The sequence below is a fragment of the Leucoraja erinacea genome, chromosome 30 (genome assembly GCF_028641065.1).
Source record: "Leucoraja erinacea ecotype New England chromosome 30, Leri_hhj_1, whole genome shotgun sequence".
Lineage (NCBI taxonomy): Eukaryota > Metazoa > Chordata > Chondrichthyes > Rajiformes > Rajidae > Leucoraja > Leucoraja erinaceus.
The window spans coordinates 17,921,020-17,938,405 of record NC_073406.1 but is presented as its reverse complement, the minus strand read 5'-3'; the positions used below and the strand labels follow the sequence as shown (position 1 = coordinate 17,938,405).

The 17,386-nt window shown below is 48.9% G+C and overlaps 1 protein-coding gene across 3 annotated transcripts in view; it reads left to right on the top strand.

The window, feature by feature from the left end:
* The window catches only part of agrn (agrin), a 451,665-nt gene that overhangs the window by 193,567 nt on the left and 240,712 nt on the right, over positions 1-17,386 (top strand). The window lies entirely within an intron of this gene.

Below are 17,386 nucleotides of genomic sequence, written 5' to 3'. Positions count from 1 at the left end.
CAGAGATTGAGAATTTTCAGCAAGCTTTATTTGTTGAGATTGTCAGCATTAGTGTGTTCCAAACATTCATGCTGTGTTATCAGGTTTAGGTTAGTTTAGAGATACAGCATGGAAAGAGGCCCTTCGGCCCAGCGATCCCTGCACATTAACACTACCCTAACGCACGCTAGGGACAATTTTACATTTACACCAAGGCAATTAACCTACAAACCTGCACGCCTTTGGAGTGTGGGAGGAAACTGGAGATCTCGGAGAAAACTCACGCTGGTCACGTGGAGAACGTACAAACTCCGTACAGACAGCACCCGCAGTCAGCCTTACGAGCCTGGGTCTCTGGCGCTGTAAGGCAGCAACTCTACCACTGCGCCACCGTGCCAATCTTTGTGGCCTTCTTTGGACGACCATCTACGGTGCTAATAGTCATAGAGTCCCTCAGCTCCGTAGCTCGCCCCATACACCCGCCACCCTTTGTGTGAAACAATTACCCCTCAGGATCCTATTAAATCTTTCTCCACTTCATCTTAAATCAATGTCTTCTGGTCCTTCTGTGACCAGGTGCTTCTCTGTCACTGTAATCCTCTTCTGGGCTCTCTGGTGGGCAGGCCTACTTGGGCCCAAACCTCTGGAGTACTCTCCCTGAACCTCTGTTCCTATTCCTTTCCCCAACAACTTTCAAGCAATCCAAACGTCAAATCTTATCGGGCGGCAGAAAGTAAATGCTGGAAACACTCAGCAGGCCAGGCAGCATCTGTAGGGAGAGGAATGGGACTGGGACCCTTCTTCAGGACCAAGCAAGGACCTGTAAGACTCTATGACCCAATCCATGTCCTCCAGAGATGCTGCCTGACCTGCTGAGTTACTTGGGCATTTTGTGTGTGTTTTGTTCTCTTTGTAAACCAGCATCTACAGTCCTTTGTGTTTGTATCTTCAGTTTCATTCGCTGGGACGTTGGGGGAGGGATGTGTAGAACAAAGGGATAGGTTGATGGGACAAGTTTGAAGCTTAAAGGGCCTGTCCCACTTTGGCGTTAGTTGCGCGTCATTTACGTGACATTTACATGTCACGACGCACGACACAACATCATTAACGCGTCACGCACGCATGGCATGCATTGCGCACGCATGGCGCGTGGTGAGACGTGGTGGCGTATGCAGTGATGCGTGGTCGCGCGCGGCGCCCCAGGGTTTTGGAATTCACAAAATCTTCGCTCACCACCTGCGTGATGCGCAACTGGCGCCCAAGTGGGACAGGCCCTTAAGGTAGTAAATGCTTCTTTGTGAAGCACATTGCCAGGAAAAAGGAGTCATATGACAAAGTGGGGGAGGAACTCGGCAGGCCAGCTAGCAGCTGCAGAGGGAATGGACAGGCGATGTTTTGGGTGAGATCCCTTGTAAGCGAAAGTAGTAGTAGTTTAGCTCAGAGATACAGCTCAGAGATACAGGCCCTTCAGCCCGACCAGCGATCCCCGCACACTGATACTACTCTAGGGGCAAGGCACTAGGGGCAAGATACAATTTTATCAAAGCCAATTAGCCTGCCAGCCAGTACGTCTTTGGCATGTGGGAGGGAACTGGAGTTCCCGGAGAAAGCCCACGTGGTCGCGGGGAGAACATAAAGACTCCGTACAGACAGCACCCGTAGTCAGGATCGAACCTGGGTCTTTGGTGCTGTAAGGCAGCAACTCTACCTGCTGCGCCACCGTGCCACCCATCGCTGTTGTTATTTTTTGTCATTGCTCTGGGTCGCTGTATTGAACCAGCGAAACACTTGCTACAACTGCAGTTACCCCCCGGCACACACTTTTCCCTTCTGTCCACGTTGATCCTGAACGGGTGACATTTTAACCCAGTTACCGAGGCAAAGAATTAATGGAGTTGTAAGCAGTGTAACGTGATCTGAATGGCTTCATCTGCTCAGCTGTGCTGAAAGGGTTTAGCTGCGTTATTAGAGGCAGAGTCTAAATTAGGCTGGAGGTAGACTGATAAGAATTCATTAGAGATGATGGGGAAAAAAATAGGAAGGATTCACTGATTTCCCCAGAGGCAGTTCCTTGCACAACCTGGTTAATCAGTCTTCGAAACGAGATTTGGATCCTGGTAGAGTATCGAACAATAAAATAATTCCGCTAATGGCTTGCCAACTGCGGATTGAAAATTAGCACCCAGACCCAAAAGTGTCTAAACTATCACTTTAGTCTAAAGATAATTACAATATGTGAGGCTGAAATTAGAGACCTGTGACAAGGAAACATAGCCCTTCCTGCATCCATCTGGTGAACGGCAGCCTTGCGCTGTGTGCGAAAGTGTGCGTGTAGTTCCAATTCACCAGGCACCTCGGGGTTATTTTCCCTTCTGGCCAAAGACCTTTCACCCCGAGTCACACTGGGTCACCCGAGGGTCACCACTGCTGTCATCCAAACTAATCTCCACTGACATCTTTTGTCTGCTATTTGTGGATGTTTCAAAACTTGTGCAAAAAATTATCTCAGTGCAGGGTGGGGGAGGGGGAAATGCGGGAGGGGGGTGGTGGGAATGATGGGGGTGGGGGGGGATGATGGGGGTGGGGAATGAGGTGGGGGGGGGGACATTCGATTTACGTCAATGGATGGATAAGCTGGGAGTGTTCTGTAGTTTTAGTGTTTTTAGTTTAGGTTATTGTCGTGTGAGTCAAGGTACAGCAAAGAGCTTTTTTGCTGCGTGCTATCCAGTCAGCGGATAGATTATACATGATTACAATCAAGCCATCTACAGTGTACAGAAGATAAACACAGCGGGTGAGGCAACGTAACATGCAGTAACTCAGCGGATCAGGCAGCATCTCTGGAGAAATGAGATCAGGGTGATGTTTCTGGTCGAGACTCTTCTTCAGGGCTGACACAACCCATTATCAATGGTTTAGATGAAAGGACTGCAGACAGATTTTAAAATGGAGACATGGAAGCCTTTCTTTTCTCGGACAATCGAGGGTCTTGGGATTTATTTTACTCCAGAAAGTTGAGGGGGCTGAGGTGTTAGATACATTCAAGATGAGATGTACAGGTTGGGGAGTCGAGGAATATAAATAACGAACAGGGAAGTGGAGCCAAGATCTGGTGATTCACGATTTACTGAACGATGGAACAGGTTACATAGATGAATGGCCTACATAGCGTTATATAGAGTCGTACTGCATGGAAACGGGCCCTTCATCCCAACTCATCCATGCTGACCAAGGTGCCCCATCCAAGCTAATCCCATTTGGCCTCACCTGGCCCATACCCCTCTAAACCTTTCCTATCCAAGTACTTGTCCAAATGTCCCATAAATGTTGATAGAGTCCCTGCCTCAACTACCTCCGTGTGGTGGCTCGATCTAGATACTCATCCCCCTTTGAGGGGAAAAGCTGTCGCTCTTGTCCACATCATCTTTGTTGATCGCTCCAAGTCGAGCATGATTGTCCTCCCGGTGGGAGCTCTGAGGTGGCCGATCCTGGAGCCACAGACTTTGGATGTGCAGGTGGCTTGTGGTCACCAGGTGGTCACTGGTGCGTGACATCTCCTAATATGGGGAAGACTGGTATAAGACAAGTCCATCCAGTCTTTCTTCATAAGAGAGTCAAGACATCCCGGTCCGTTCAGGTCGGGGGTATGGTATGTAGATGAATGGCCTACATAGCGTTATAAGGTTGTGCTGAGGGAAACGGGAAAATGCCCAACGCTCATCCATGCTGACCACGCTGCCCCTCCAAGCAATGAGTCTGGCCAAAGCAAGCCCGCTGTCTGCGGAAACCTTTCAGCATCGCCAAGGACTGCTCTCACCCCCACCATGTTGATAGTTTCCCTGCCTCTCCTACCTCCGTCTGGTGCGCTACAGGTCTCTCCGTTGCCGAACCAGCAGGTCGAGGAAACAGCTTCTTTCCGGCATCATCTTTGTACTGATCGCTCCAAGTACCTCAGTGACTGCCCTCCACCACCCCCCCCCCCCCCCGATCCCCCGGACACAGACTTTTTATTTTAATTCAAATCGTGGTTTGCAGGTGGTCACTGGTGCAAGGGAGATGCTAAATGCATTCGTTGACTCTGTACTGTAGACACTGACAATGACAATTAAATTGAATCTGAATCTGAATCTGAATCTGGGGGTTGCTCCCTGCTGTAGCCTCCTTCCACCTTCTCAGCCTCGGTGATGTTCCACCCACTGGCCAGACTCCATCATCTGACTGCTCCACCGTTCAGGCCTTCTACTTGGGCCGCACCTTGCCAGTAAAATCCCCCTCGACCCGCCCATCATTGGTGACCCAGGCAGGAGCACAGCTCCAGACAGTTTAGCCCTCAGGATCTTATACACACATAACCTTCTCCACCTTCACCTATTCACGGCATGGCTAAGGGTTGGCTACATTTAATGTCCATCCCTAAATGTTCCCTTAAAGAGGCCGGCATGATGGCGCAACGAAAGAGTTGCTGCCTTACAGCGTCAGAGACCCGGGTTCGATCCTGACCACGGGCACTGTCTGTACGGAGTTTGTACGTTCTCCCTGTGACCTGCGTGGGTTTTCTCCAGGAGCTCCGGTTTCCTCCCACAGTCCAAAGACGTACAGGTTTGTGGGTTATTTGGCTTCGGTAAGAAAATTGTAAATTGTCCCTGAAGGTAGACACAAAAAAGCTGGAGTCACTCAGCGGGTCAGGCAGCATCTCTGGAGAAAAGGAATAGGTGGCGTTTCAGGTCCAGACCCTTCTTCTTCAGACATTGTCCTTAATGTATAATATTGTGCTCATGTACAGGTGATCATTGGTCGGCACGGACTCGATGGGCCGAATGGCCTGTTTCCACGCTGTATCTCTAAAGTCATAACAGAGGGCAGTCAATGATTAACATCACTACAGTCGTTCTGAAGCCACGAGGCCGCACCAGGAAAGGACAACATATTAACTCTCCATTAGAGAACCAGATGTGTTTTATGACAGTCTGGTAACTTTTATTGTTGCTAAATTCCTGTATTATTTAATGAGTTGAATTCATAAACCCCAGCTGTTATTAGTTGGATTTCAGCTCTCGTCTCCGCAGTGGTCCAGAATCGCAACCCCATCATGTTCCTATTGCTGTTTCCTGAGTCATAGAGTGATACAGCGCGGAAACAGGCCCTTTGGCCCAACTTGCCCACCCCGACCAACAAGCTCCATCCACACCAGTTCCACCTGCCTGAGTTTGGCCCAGATACCTCTGAACCTTTCCTATCCATGTACCTGTCTAAATGTTTCTTAAAAGTTGCAATAATACCTGCCTTAACTACCTCCTCCGGCAGCTCGTTCCATATACTTACCACCCTTTCTGTAAAAAAAAAACTCCCTGGGTTCCTATTAAATCTCTCTCGCCTCACCTGAAACCTGTGTCCACTGGTTCTCGATTCCCCTACTCTGGGTAAAAGACACATGGCACTTGCCCTAACTGCTGATGGTACTTTATGGTAACATGACCCTGGAGTACAGTGAGATTCTTGGTTTTGCGTACTATACGCATTTGTAGGGCCAGTCATAAGTTGCTATCAAAGTTGCAAAAGTATTTGTTAAAGTCCTGAGAATCACTCCTCATTCTCGGCTGCCCTACCCACGGCAGGTCCCTATTTGTTCCCAGTGACCCCTGCCCCACCGGACCCCTCTTTGTTCTTGGCGGCAGTCGCACAGGCCTGTCCTCAGGCACCTGCCCCCGGGTCCTCCCTTGCATCAATTCTCCTCATGATCTTATACACCTCTAATGAGATCTCCCCTCATCTTCCTGCGCTCCAAGGACTAGAGTCCAAGCCTGCTGAACCTCTGTCTATAGCTCGGGCCCTCGATCCCTGGCAGTGTCCTGGCAAATCTTCTCTGTGAATCTAGAGGTACAGCATGGACACAGCGGTTCAGCACCCTGGAGTCCACGTTGACCACCGGTGGATCACCCACTCACACTCGTCCCATACTATTCTCACCCACTCCCCACCATCAAAGAGTCGATTTACGGAGAGGGCCAATTAACCGACAAAAGCCCTCAAGGCATTGGGATGTGGGAGCAAACCGGAGCACCCGGAGAAGCCCACGTGGCCACAGGGAGGGAACGTGCAAACTCCGCACGGGCAGGATAACAAAGCAGGTTTCCCGGGCACCGTGAGGCAGCAGCCCTACCCGCTGCGCCACAGTGCCCGTCCTGAAAATGGACTCTACCTTGCATAATAAAGGTCGGGGTCACCAAATGTAGATTGACTTGGACCATTGTGCCACAAAGATCAGGGCAGAGAAGGGGACAGAGAATCGTTGAAATTCAGCATCGTTTTACCGTGTCTCCTGAGTGTCCCGTGCGTCAAGTTTTTTTTAATGAAATTGGCTGCTGAAGCCTGCCTGCCCGCCTCGAGGCTCCCAGCGTGCAAGTCAGCCTGTCGTGAAGAAGCTGGCTATTGCCCTTATGGAGGGGCTCACAGTGACTAATCTTGATAAGCAGCTTTCCTCAGTTAAACACGGAAACCTATTAAAACAAGCCCAGTGACTTCCGAGAGACAGATCAGCTGCTAATGTACCCAGTGGATTTGCACAGTTGGAGGGACATCTGAAGCGTTGTGTCCAAGGGGAGGGAAATAATGAGGTGACATTGATAAACAAGATTAGTATTCCAGCTATAATTCATAGTGAGTATAAATCTTTATATGCTTATGGAACACCAATTGTGTTCACAAGTATTCCGAAATATAAAATCCCGGGTGTTTTAATAGGTGGACAGTGGACATCAAGGTAGAAGCGTATTTGAAATGTTAAGAAAAAATGGCTTGTGCATCCACTCTTAACTCTCCTCCCAATGTTTGTTGAATTTCCCACCGCCAAAAGGAAGGGAGAAAGAGTTAACCGCAGATCAAATAACAAAATGCTGGAGGAACTCAGCAGGTCAGGCAAACGGACAGACAATATTTTGGGTCAGAGTCCTTCTTCAAACTGGTGCAATTCCTTCTGCAGATGCTGCCTGACTCGCTGAGTTCTTGCTGCAGTGTGTTTTCTGTTGAGGACACCAGCATAGCTTGTCTCTTTAGTTTGTTTTTCTGCTCTATATTCCAGTAAGTGTGGTCACTTTGTCCCCTTTTAACCACAAACTAGTTGAGTTACCCTGACATCAGCAATTCAGGAGCTACTAACAGGCCACCTAGAGGGTCATAGAGTCATACAGCGTGGAAACAGGCCCTTCGGCCCAACTTGCCTGTGCTGACCAACATGCTCCATCTACACTAGTTGGTGGAGCAATGGTTAAGTGACAGGACTAGTAATCACGAGGCCTAGGAGAAAAATCACAAGTTGCAAGTTCGAATCCAACCATTACAACTTTGCAACACAGAGGGTGGGTATGTACATGGAACAAGCTGCCAGAGACGGTAGTTGAGTCAGGTACAACAATAACATTTAGAAGAGTCTTGACCCGAAACGTCCCCCATTCCTCCTCTCCAGAGGTGCTGACTGTCCCGCTGAGTTACTCCAGCATTTCGTGTCTATCTTCGGTTTAAACCAGCATCTGCAGTGGCTTTCCCTACACAACAGCATTTAAAAGATAGGCACATGGACAGGAACGGTTTAGAGGGATAGGCTTAGAGGCCAAGTGCCACCAAATGGCAGCCAGATTGGCTTAGATGAGGCATCTCAGGGTTGGCACGGACGTGTTGGGCCAAAGGGCCTGTTTCTGTCTGTTCTTTGTTCTCCATGAATGGCGTTTGATGGTCTGCATGGACTCAGCGGGTCGAATAGCTTGTCTCCGTGCTGTAATACGCTTGGATGACTTGAAGCGCAGGGGAATTCACCAACGAATTCACCAACGAATGACCAAACACTTTGCTTTATACTAATGGTTAAAAAAGAAAAAAATTAAAGTGCTGCAGGAACACAGCTGCTCAGACAGCATCAATGGAGGGGATCCAGCTTCTGCAGTTCCTTGTGTCTCCATGTTGAAGAAGAAACCAAGGTTTTCTTCAGCCGTGGCAAGAGTGGATGTGGAAAGGGTGTTTCTAGCAATGGGGAAAGTCTAGAACCGCCGGGCAAAGCCTCAGAATAAAAGGATGCCCCTTTAGAATGGAGATGAGGAGGAATATCTTTAGCCAGAGCGGAGTGATTCATAGATGAATCAATTGCCATAGAAGGCCGTGGAGGTCGAGACATTGGGTATTTCTATAGCAGAGGTTGATAGGTTCTTGATTAGCAAAAGCATCAAAGGTTACGGGAACAAGGCAGGAGAATGTTGAGAGGGAAAAATAGATCAGCCATAATCGAAGGGCAGAGCAAACTCGATGGGCCGAATGGCTTGATTCTCTTCCTATGTCTAATAGCCTTAAGGGCCTGTCCCACTTGGGCGTCTTTTGCGCATCATGTAGATGGCGCGCGAAGATTTTGTACAACCCAAAATCCTGGGGCGCCGCACGTCACTGTCTCCGTCACCACACACCATGCGTGCGTAGTGCGTCGTGACACGTAAATGATGTTGTGTAAATGACGCCCAGGTGGGACAGGCCCTTTATGTTTTTGTGAGTTTGCCCCAAGTGTCTACATTTCCAAAGTGCTCAATTGGTTCTAAAATGGTGTAGGACTTCGTGAGAAACATGCTATGCCACATAGGGGACATTTCAGGACAAAACCTTTCTTCAGGTCTGAACAAGGATCGTGTCCCAAAGCGCGACTTATTCCTTTTCTCCAGAGACGCTGCTTGACCCGCTGAGGTACTCCAGCATTTAGTGTCTGTCTTCGGTGTCCACCAGCACCTGCCGTTCCTTCCTACACAAGCACGCGTTCCTCTCGTGTACCATCGCAATGCAAGGGTTAAGCAGTTGGCTGCTCCCCCCCCTGTACACTGCGAGCCTGTATACTGTCAGCATCCGCAGCCTCGGTTCAATACTGCCATCGAGTGACCAACACCATCGCAGGTGAGAGAAACCAACAAATCCCATTTCCAACCCCCTGACTGAGTTCCTGTCAGCAATTTATGAAGCACAACTGGAGTTTCTGGCAGTCTTCTGTCTGGCTGCCAGCGCTGCACGATAATGACTGCATCAATCACGGAAAATAAGATTCCTATCCTTTCCCTTGCCTTGGGAGTCATTAACCTTTTGCCCGTGTATCCCCTGTGACATTTCGTGCAAGGTTAGTCGACATCCAGATGCCTTACTCACACACCGTCCTCACCGAGTGACACGGACCCAGTCTAATCTCGCAACACTGACCAGCCAGCACTCGTTATTGTTTAAGAATTTGAGGGTCAGTCTCTATTTAATTTTTAGTTTTTATGTTTTTCATTTTAGAGATACAGCGCGGAAACACGCCCTTCGGCCCAGCGAGTCTGCACCGACCAGCGATCCCCTCACATTAACACTATCCTACACACAATTTACACATACACCAAGCCAATTAACCAACACGCCTGTACGTCTTTGGAGTGTGGGGGGGGGGAACTGAAGATTGCGGAGGGAACCCAAGCAGTCACGGGGAGAACGTACAAACTCCACACAGGCAGCAACCGTAGTCGGGATCGAACCCGGGTCTCCGGTGCTGGAAGGCAGCAACTCTACCGCGTTTATCCGATCTTTATATATTAGATAAACGCACGGAATCTCTTGCCCCAGAGTAGGGAAATCAAGAACCCAAGGACATAGATTCAGGGAGTGGGGGGGGGGGGGGTAATGATTTAATAGGAATCTGAGGGGTTACCTTTTTACACAAAGGGTGATGGGTGTATGGAATGAGGAGGTAGTTGAGTCAGGGACCATCACAACATTTAAGAAACATTTAGACAGGTACATGGATAGGAGAGGTTTAGAGGGATATATGGGTCAAATGCAGGCAGGTGGGACTAGTGTCGATGGGGCATGTTGATTGGTGTGGGAAAGTTGGGCCGAAGGGCCTGTTTCCATGCTGTATCACTCTATGAGATCACTGCAGTCTCTCAAGCTGTGTGAAACAACAGTCCAGATAACATTCCCCTCTCCCTGGAGTGGGATTGGAACCCACAACTGTCTGACATGAAGCTATGGTTATGCTGCAGCTCGTTTCAAATAAGAAAACATAGAGTGCTGGAGTAGCTCAGCGGGGCAGGCAGCATCTCTGGAGAACATGGATAAGCGACTTTTCAGGTCAGGACCCCGTTTCTGCAAGTTCTCCTGAGACGCTACTTGATCCATTGAGTCCCTCCAGGTGGTGCCGTGGCAGAGTTGCTGCCTTACGCCAGGGACCTGGGTTCGATCCTGACCACAGGTGCTGTCTGTACGGAGTTTTACGTTCTCTCTTGTGACCGAGTGGGTTTTCTCTGGGTGCTCCGGTTTCCTCCCACACTCCAAAGACGTGCAGGTTTGTAGGTTAATTGACTTTGGTAAAAATTGTAAAATTGCCCCCAGTGTGTAGGATTGTGCAAGTGCATGGGGATCGCTGGTTGGCACGGACTCGGTGGGCCGAAGGGCCTGTTTCCACGCTGTAACTCCAAACTAAACTAACTAAACGCGTTTGTCTTCCCCTGTAAGCCAGCTTCCGCAGCCCCATTCACAATCTGGTCACTGTTAAATGGGAATGCTGCAAAAACATCTTCACGCAAAGGAATAATCAATAGTCCCATGGACATGTAAAGAAATCAGGGATGATTAGTTTGCTTTTGAATCATCGAGGGACGAGCTGCAAAGTCTACACGTGACCTGATTTTTGTTGAGGATTTGTGCAAAAACGAATGGGGAGGAGAAAATTAAAAGAATTACACTGTGCGTTTGTGATAACAATAATTGGAGAGCATGGGTCCCTTGAGGAAGGCAGCGTGACGCAGCTGGTGGAAGCTTTGCCTCAGTAAATGGGCGGGCCCAGGGGAGTGATGTGGAACAGAGAGTTGCACAGATGCACAGTTTCATTAAAATGGCGACACAAGTCGACAGGCTGGTGAAGAAAGAGTTTGAAATGCTTTGCCTACATAGGTCAGTGTATTGAGTAGAGGAGTTGGGACATCATGTTACAGCACGTACGTGGCAAGGCCACGCTTGGTGTTTAGTGCACTGTTCTGGTCACCCTGCTATAGGAAGGATGTCGTTAAATTGTGAAGAATGCGGTGGGTGGCACAGTGGTGCAGCGTTAGAGTTGCTAACTTACACTGCCAGGCACCCGGGTCCGACCCTGAGTACGGGTGCTGTCTGTACTGAGTTTGCATATTCACCCTGTGACCGCGGGGGGTTTTCTCTGGGTGCTCCGGTTTCCTCCCACATTCCAAAGACGCGCAGGATAGAACTAGTATACGGGCGATTTCTGGTCGCCTTGGACTCGGGGGGGCCGAAGAGCCTGTTTCCACTCAGTATCTTTAAAAATTAATGCAAACTAAGGCTTGTGCAGGACGTTATTAGGTCTGGTGAGCTTGAGTTATAAGGAGAGGCTGGTGAGATTGGGTCATCTTTCCTGGAGTGTAGCAGGCTACAGGGAGACCATTATAGAGCTTTAAATCATGAGGGTCATAGATAAGATGAATGGCCACAGTCTTTTCCCCAATGCAGTGGAATTTCTAATGAGAGGGTATTGGATTAAGATGAGAGGGGAAAGATTAAAGAGGCAACCTAAGGGATAACTTTTTAAAAAGAGTGTGGTGCGTGTATAGAATGAGCTGGCCGGAGGAGGCAGGTACAATGACAACAAAAGACACTTGGACAGGTACCTGAACAGGAAAGGGTTGGAGTGATATGGGCCAGGTGCAGCCAAGTGCAACTAACCTGCAGCAGCATGACAGCCAAGTACATTCAAACACACACAAATATTATGCATACAATGTCACTATGAAAGAAGACCAGGAAGATCAAAGCATTAGTGCAAAAACACGGGGAAAAAACAAGCCCATAATTTTGCAACAAGTGAACAGAGTGTTCTGTTGTTATGGTAGGGTTAAGGTTGTAAAGGTTGGTTCAAAAATGAATGAACGGTACTTTATTTTTACATGTGACAAGTCACAGTGATGTTCTTTGTTTTGCATGCCTAAGGTATGCAAAGGGTCGCCACATAAAGGGCACCGATAAAAAACTTGATAGTTGTAGGTAAGTAGCTATTCCTGAACCAGGTGGGGTGTGACTTCAGGCTTCTGTATCTCCTGCCCGGCAGTAGCAGTGAGAAGAGGGCACGGCTCGGATGGTGGGGATCCTTGACGATAGACACTGCTTTCCTGAGGCAGCGCCTCATGTAGATGCTTTTGATAGTGGGGAGTGCAGTGTCAATAATAGACCCAATGTTATTGGCCCAATATGGATCTGTTATTGACACAGCGCTCCTCATCATCAAAAGCAAATATGGCCCAATTTTTGATTTTGTGTTTGATTCCTGTCTGAACACATTGGTTGACTGATGTCCCTCAGAGATGGAAATAGCCCCATAGAACATAGAAAAGTACGACATGTGGAGGCCAAGTCAGTGGATATTTGTAAGGCATAGATTCTTGATTAGTACAGGTGTCAGAGGCTGTGGGGTGAAGGCAGGAGAATGGGGTTAGGAGGGAGAGATAGATCAGCTATGATTGAATGGCGGAGTCGACTTGATGGGCCGAATGGCCTAATTCTACTCCTATTCCTTATGGCCTTATGATATGAACTGGCCCTTCAGCCCACAAAGTCTGTGCCGAACATAATCCCAAAATAAATGAATCTCATCTGTCTACACATAATCCATATCCCTCCACTCCCCTGCATAGTGATGTGCCTGTTTGAAAGCCTCTTGAATGCCATTATCACATCTGCCTCCACCACTCACCCTGGCAGTGATTTACAGGCCCGCACTACCCTCTGTGTGATACAAGACATCTCCTCACACGGACTGGTCTGGATGTTGCTTCAGCCACTTCAGAGGAATAAATGCTTGCCTTGCCACCTCCTGAAAAATGAATATGTAGAAGGCCCATTAAATTCCAGCGCAGTTAGGTCTGGAGTATTTGCATTGTGCGATGTGAGCTGTGAGTATAATGTGGTGCCCGTGAGGGACTGAGTGAGACTGTCACTGAATCGTTCTCTGAAGATCCTTCCAGGTAGTACGTACTGCAAGGCAACTTGAGTCCGACAGATCCGTGCTGACTTCAAGCTGAAGTCCCTGGAGTGGCGATGGGAAAAAGTGACGCCTTTCAAAACCAACCCTGAGCTGCTGTACGATGATGTACCTCTGAAAAATGTGTTTACCTGTCTAATTGTAAACGTGGCAGCCTTTTACGCACAGCGAGGCGCTGGAATTGGCAGCACTCTCCAAGCTGTGACAGAAGATGAAAGTTTAAAAACATCTATTGCAGGCGCCGAATATATGAAATATAAAAAAAGGCAAAAAGATATGTAGCTAGAACACTCAGCAGGTCAGGCGGCATCTGTGTAGGAGTGAATGAGCAATGGGTCGTAGAACACAGGCCCTTCAGCCCACAATGTCTGTGGTGAACATGATGCCAGGTTGTTTGGTTTAGAGACACAGTATGGCAGCAGGCCCTTCAGCCCACCGAGTCCATGCCGACCATCTATCAGCCATTTACACTAGATCCATGGAATCCCACTTTCACATCCACTCCCTACACACTAGGGGCAATTTACAGAAGCCAATTAACCTACAAACCCGCACGTCTTTGGAATGCAGAGGGAAACTGGAGCACCTGGAGGAAACCCCCACGCGGTCACAGGGAAAACCTGCAAACTCCACCCGGCCAGCACCCGCGGTCAGGATCGAACCCAGATCTCTGAGGCAGCAGCTCTACCCGCTGCACCACCCTATTCTCCTCTACCTGCACGTGATAGCGAGGCCCACGTTTATAATCCTGACCTTGGGTTGCTGTCTGGGTGGAGTTTGCATGTTCTCCCGGTGACCACGTGGGTTTCCTCTGGGTGCCCCATTTTCTTCCCACATCGTACGGGTTTGCAAGTTATTTGTGGCCTCAGTAAAAGTGTCGGGAGTGGATGCAAAAAGTGGGATAACATAGAACTAACATGAACACGTGATCGATGGTTGAAATACACTCGGTGGGCCAAAGGGCCCGTTTCCATGCTGTATCTTTCGATCAATAAATCAAATTATTTTCGATTTTTAAAAAAAGCGAGCTAGCCAGTGTAGAAGATGGTTAGGCAGGGGACTGGAAGGTCTGTTGTCACGGTGAATATTACAATTCAATGCAATTGATCAAACCGTGATGTGGGGTGCTGGGACAGGCGGAACAGTTTGCAACGCCAACAGCTGATGTGCACTTGGGAAGGAGCAGAACTGATGCCCTGCAGGTCCCCAGTGGTGTTGATAATGGCTGCTCTCCCTTTTTAACAGATTGCTCTGCTGTCTGGTAATTAAACATACGGGGCGGGCAGCACTTTTTTTGGGGGGGGGGTGGCTTTGACTTATTTAATGCAGCTTTTTAGGTATTTGAAAATTGACAGCCGCTGTGCAGTTGCCCTCTGTTCGGCTCCGGGGTCAGAGGCTGCAAGTGGACCTGGAGGTGTTTTAGGTCTTTAGTTAATAGATGGCTGACCTCTGCTAGACTCTTAGTACATTCATCACTCTCCACTAATGGACCAGTGAATTCTGTCTGGCAGGAACGGCTAACAGGATTCATGGCAAAAGCCAAGAACAGTTGCTTGAATTTTAAAGATGCCATCAACCTTGCTTGGTGCAAAACAAAATTGTTACATCTTGCACCTTACTTTGTGCCATTAACTCACTGCAGTAATTGCGTGCAGTTCTGGTCACCCCCTTACAGGGAGGGTGTGGAGGCTTCGACCTCAAGCTTTCAGCATCTGCCATTCCTTGTGCCTCTCTATTTAAAGATAGTTACTTGGTTAGTTTATTGTCACGTCTACATGGATACAATGAGAAGTTTGTACCATGTGCTATCCAGTCAAATCATGAGTAGGAAGGAACTGCAGATGTTGGTTTACACCTTAAGATAGACGCAAAATGCTGGAGTAACTCGGCGAGTCTGGTAGCATCTCTGGAGGAAAGGAATAGTAGTTGTTTCTGGTCGAAACTAGAGATATGAAGAGGTACAAATAACAAATGAATGAAAGGTATGCAGAAGGAAAATCAAAGCCAGCAATGAAGATTCAAACCATGCATGAGTACAGTAGATCTACTGGAGCAGCATGCGGAGAGTTGCGCTCATTCACTCACCTGCTGTAGGACATCGCACAGCCTTGCATCAATAATACAGTAAACTCATCGGCATAGCTATGGTGGACCAAAGGGACTGTACCTGTACTGTACTTTTCTATGGTCTAATAACAGTAATACTAGCTGACCATAATAGTACACAACTGAAGTCTGTAGTGTAACCAGAGACACAGGTCATAGAAACTCGTAGTTGCTGAGGTTAATTTAGCTCAGTGTAGTTTAGAGGTAATGGCCCCTACGGCCCACTGGGACCGCGCCGCCAGGAATCCCCGCACGTTCACACTATCTGCACACGCTAGGGACAATTTTACCAAAGCCAATTAACCGACAAACCTTTGGAATGTGGGAGGAAACCGGAGATGCCGGAAAAAACCCGCACAGGTGATGGGGAGAACGTACAAACTCCGTACAGACAGCACTTGTAGTCAGGATTGAACCTGGGTCTCTGGTGCTGTAAGGCGGCAACTGTATCGCTGCACCACCATGCCGTCCTTAATGTTGTGCAGTGTTCAAGAGACCGACGGTTTTGGCAAAAAGGAACCGGGAGCTGTCTTGGAAATGGATTATTCTCCATTGCTCCTCCATTGTCATTGCATCCAAATCCTGGGCATCCTCCCTCAACATCATTGTGAGAACACATACATCCCATAGACAGTAGACTGGTGGCCCACACCCACCTTCCCAGGGGACAATCAGGCTGGGGAAAGTAAATACTGGGTGTGCCACTGATGCCCATATGGGAACATCACTGTTAAAGTAGGCATTTGGAGTGGCGAAGACCAGAGGGCATAACAGGTTAGTTTAGTTTAGCAATACAACATGGAAACAGGCCCTTCTGCCCACCCAGTCCGCACCAATCACAGCCAGCAATCAACCTACAAACCTGTACATCTTTGGAGTCCGGGAGGAAACCGAAGATCTCGGAGAAAACCCACACGGTCACAGGGAGAAAGTACAAACTCTCTCCAGACAAGCACCCACAGTCAGGATCGAACCCGGCTCTCTGGTGCTGTAAGGCAGTAGCTCTACCGCTGCGCCACCTTGCCACCCACTTTGGAGTGGAGTGGCTAACACCACTGGGCATAGGTTTAAGGTGAGGAGAGATTATTTTCACCCAGAGGTTGGTTGAAGTCTGGGGACAGACTGAAGAAGGGTCTCAACCCGAAACGTCACCTATTCCTTCTCTCCAGAGATGCTGCCTGTCCCGCTGAGTTGCCCCAGCTTTTTGTATCTACAACTGATGAAAAGATGGGAGAGGCAGGAACTGTCACAGCATTGAAGAAGGACTGGGTGGCAGAGTGGTGCAGTAGTAGGGTGGCTGCCTTACAGATCCAGAGACTCCGGTTCGATACTGACTACGGGTGCTGTCTGTATGTAGTTTGTACATTCTCCCCGTGACCGCGTGGGTTTTCTCTGGTCTAACTAGATCGGCGAGAGTCTCTTGCCCAGAATAGGGGAATCGAGAACCAGGGGACGAGGGAGGTGAAACATTTAATAGGAACCTGAGGGGTAACATCTTCACACAAAGGGTGGTGGGTGTATGGAACGAGCTGCCGGAGGAGGTTGTGGAGACATGTACAGGAATAGAATAGGTTTAATGGGATATGAGCCAAACGCGGGCAGGTGGGACATGTGTAGATGGGACATGTTGGTCGGTGTGGGTAAATTGGGCTGAAGGACCTATTTCCACCCTGTATGACTCTATACAGCACGGAATGAGGCCCTTCGGCCCAACTTGCCCACACTAACCAACATGTCCTATCTATGCTAGTCCCACCTGCCTGCGGTCCAGCCAAACCATGGAAACAATGCAATCGAGGAGTCTCCAGTGCAGGTGACAATTGATCATATATTTAGCCGCAAGCGCACGGAGAGAAGTGTTCTCGGATATTTCCATTCATTTCCAGCTTCGTCTCCAGATTGGAGAAAGTGCGGACAATTCAAATGATCATTGCCAGCAACTTGTGTAGCAAATATCTGCAATAAACTCCAATGAATCCGACGCCAGAATTCGGGGGTGGGGGGTTGTTCTCTGAAGTGCCACCAGTAGTAAGTACCCCAGTGCTAGCTCGCTCAGCTGCCGGTAACCTCCTGGGAACCCTTCCACTCGAATAGTAACAGGGTTCTTCAGCTGTGCCTTGCGTGCTCTCCATGCAGGACAAAGGATAAGGAGCTGTCCGAGCGCTGGGAGCGGGGGAGAGGTGGAGAGGGGGTGGGGAGGATATCTGGAACTTGCCCTGCCCGGGGGGGTCAGCGGGACCTGCTTCTTTTGGCTGCTGCTGC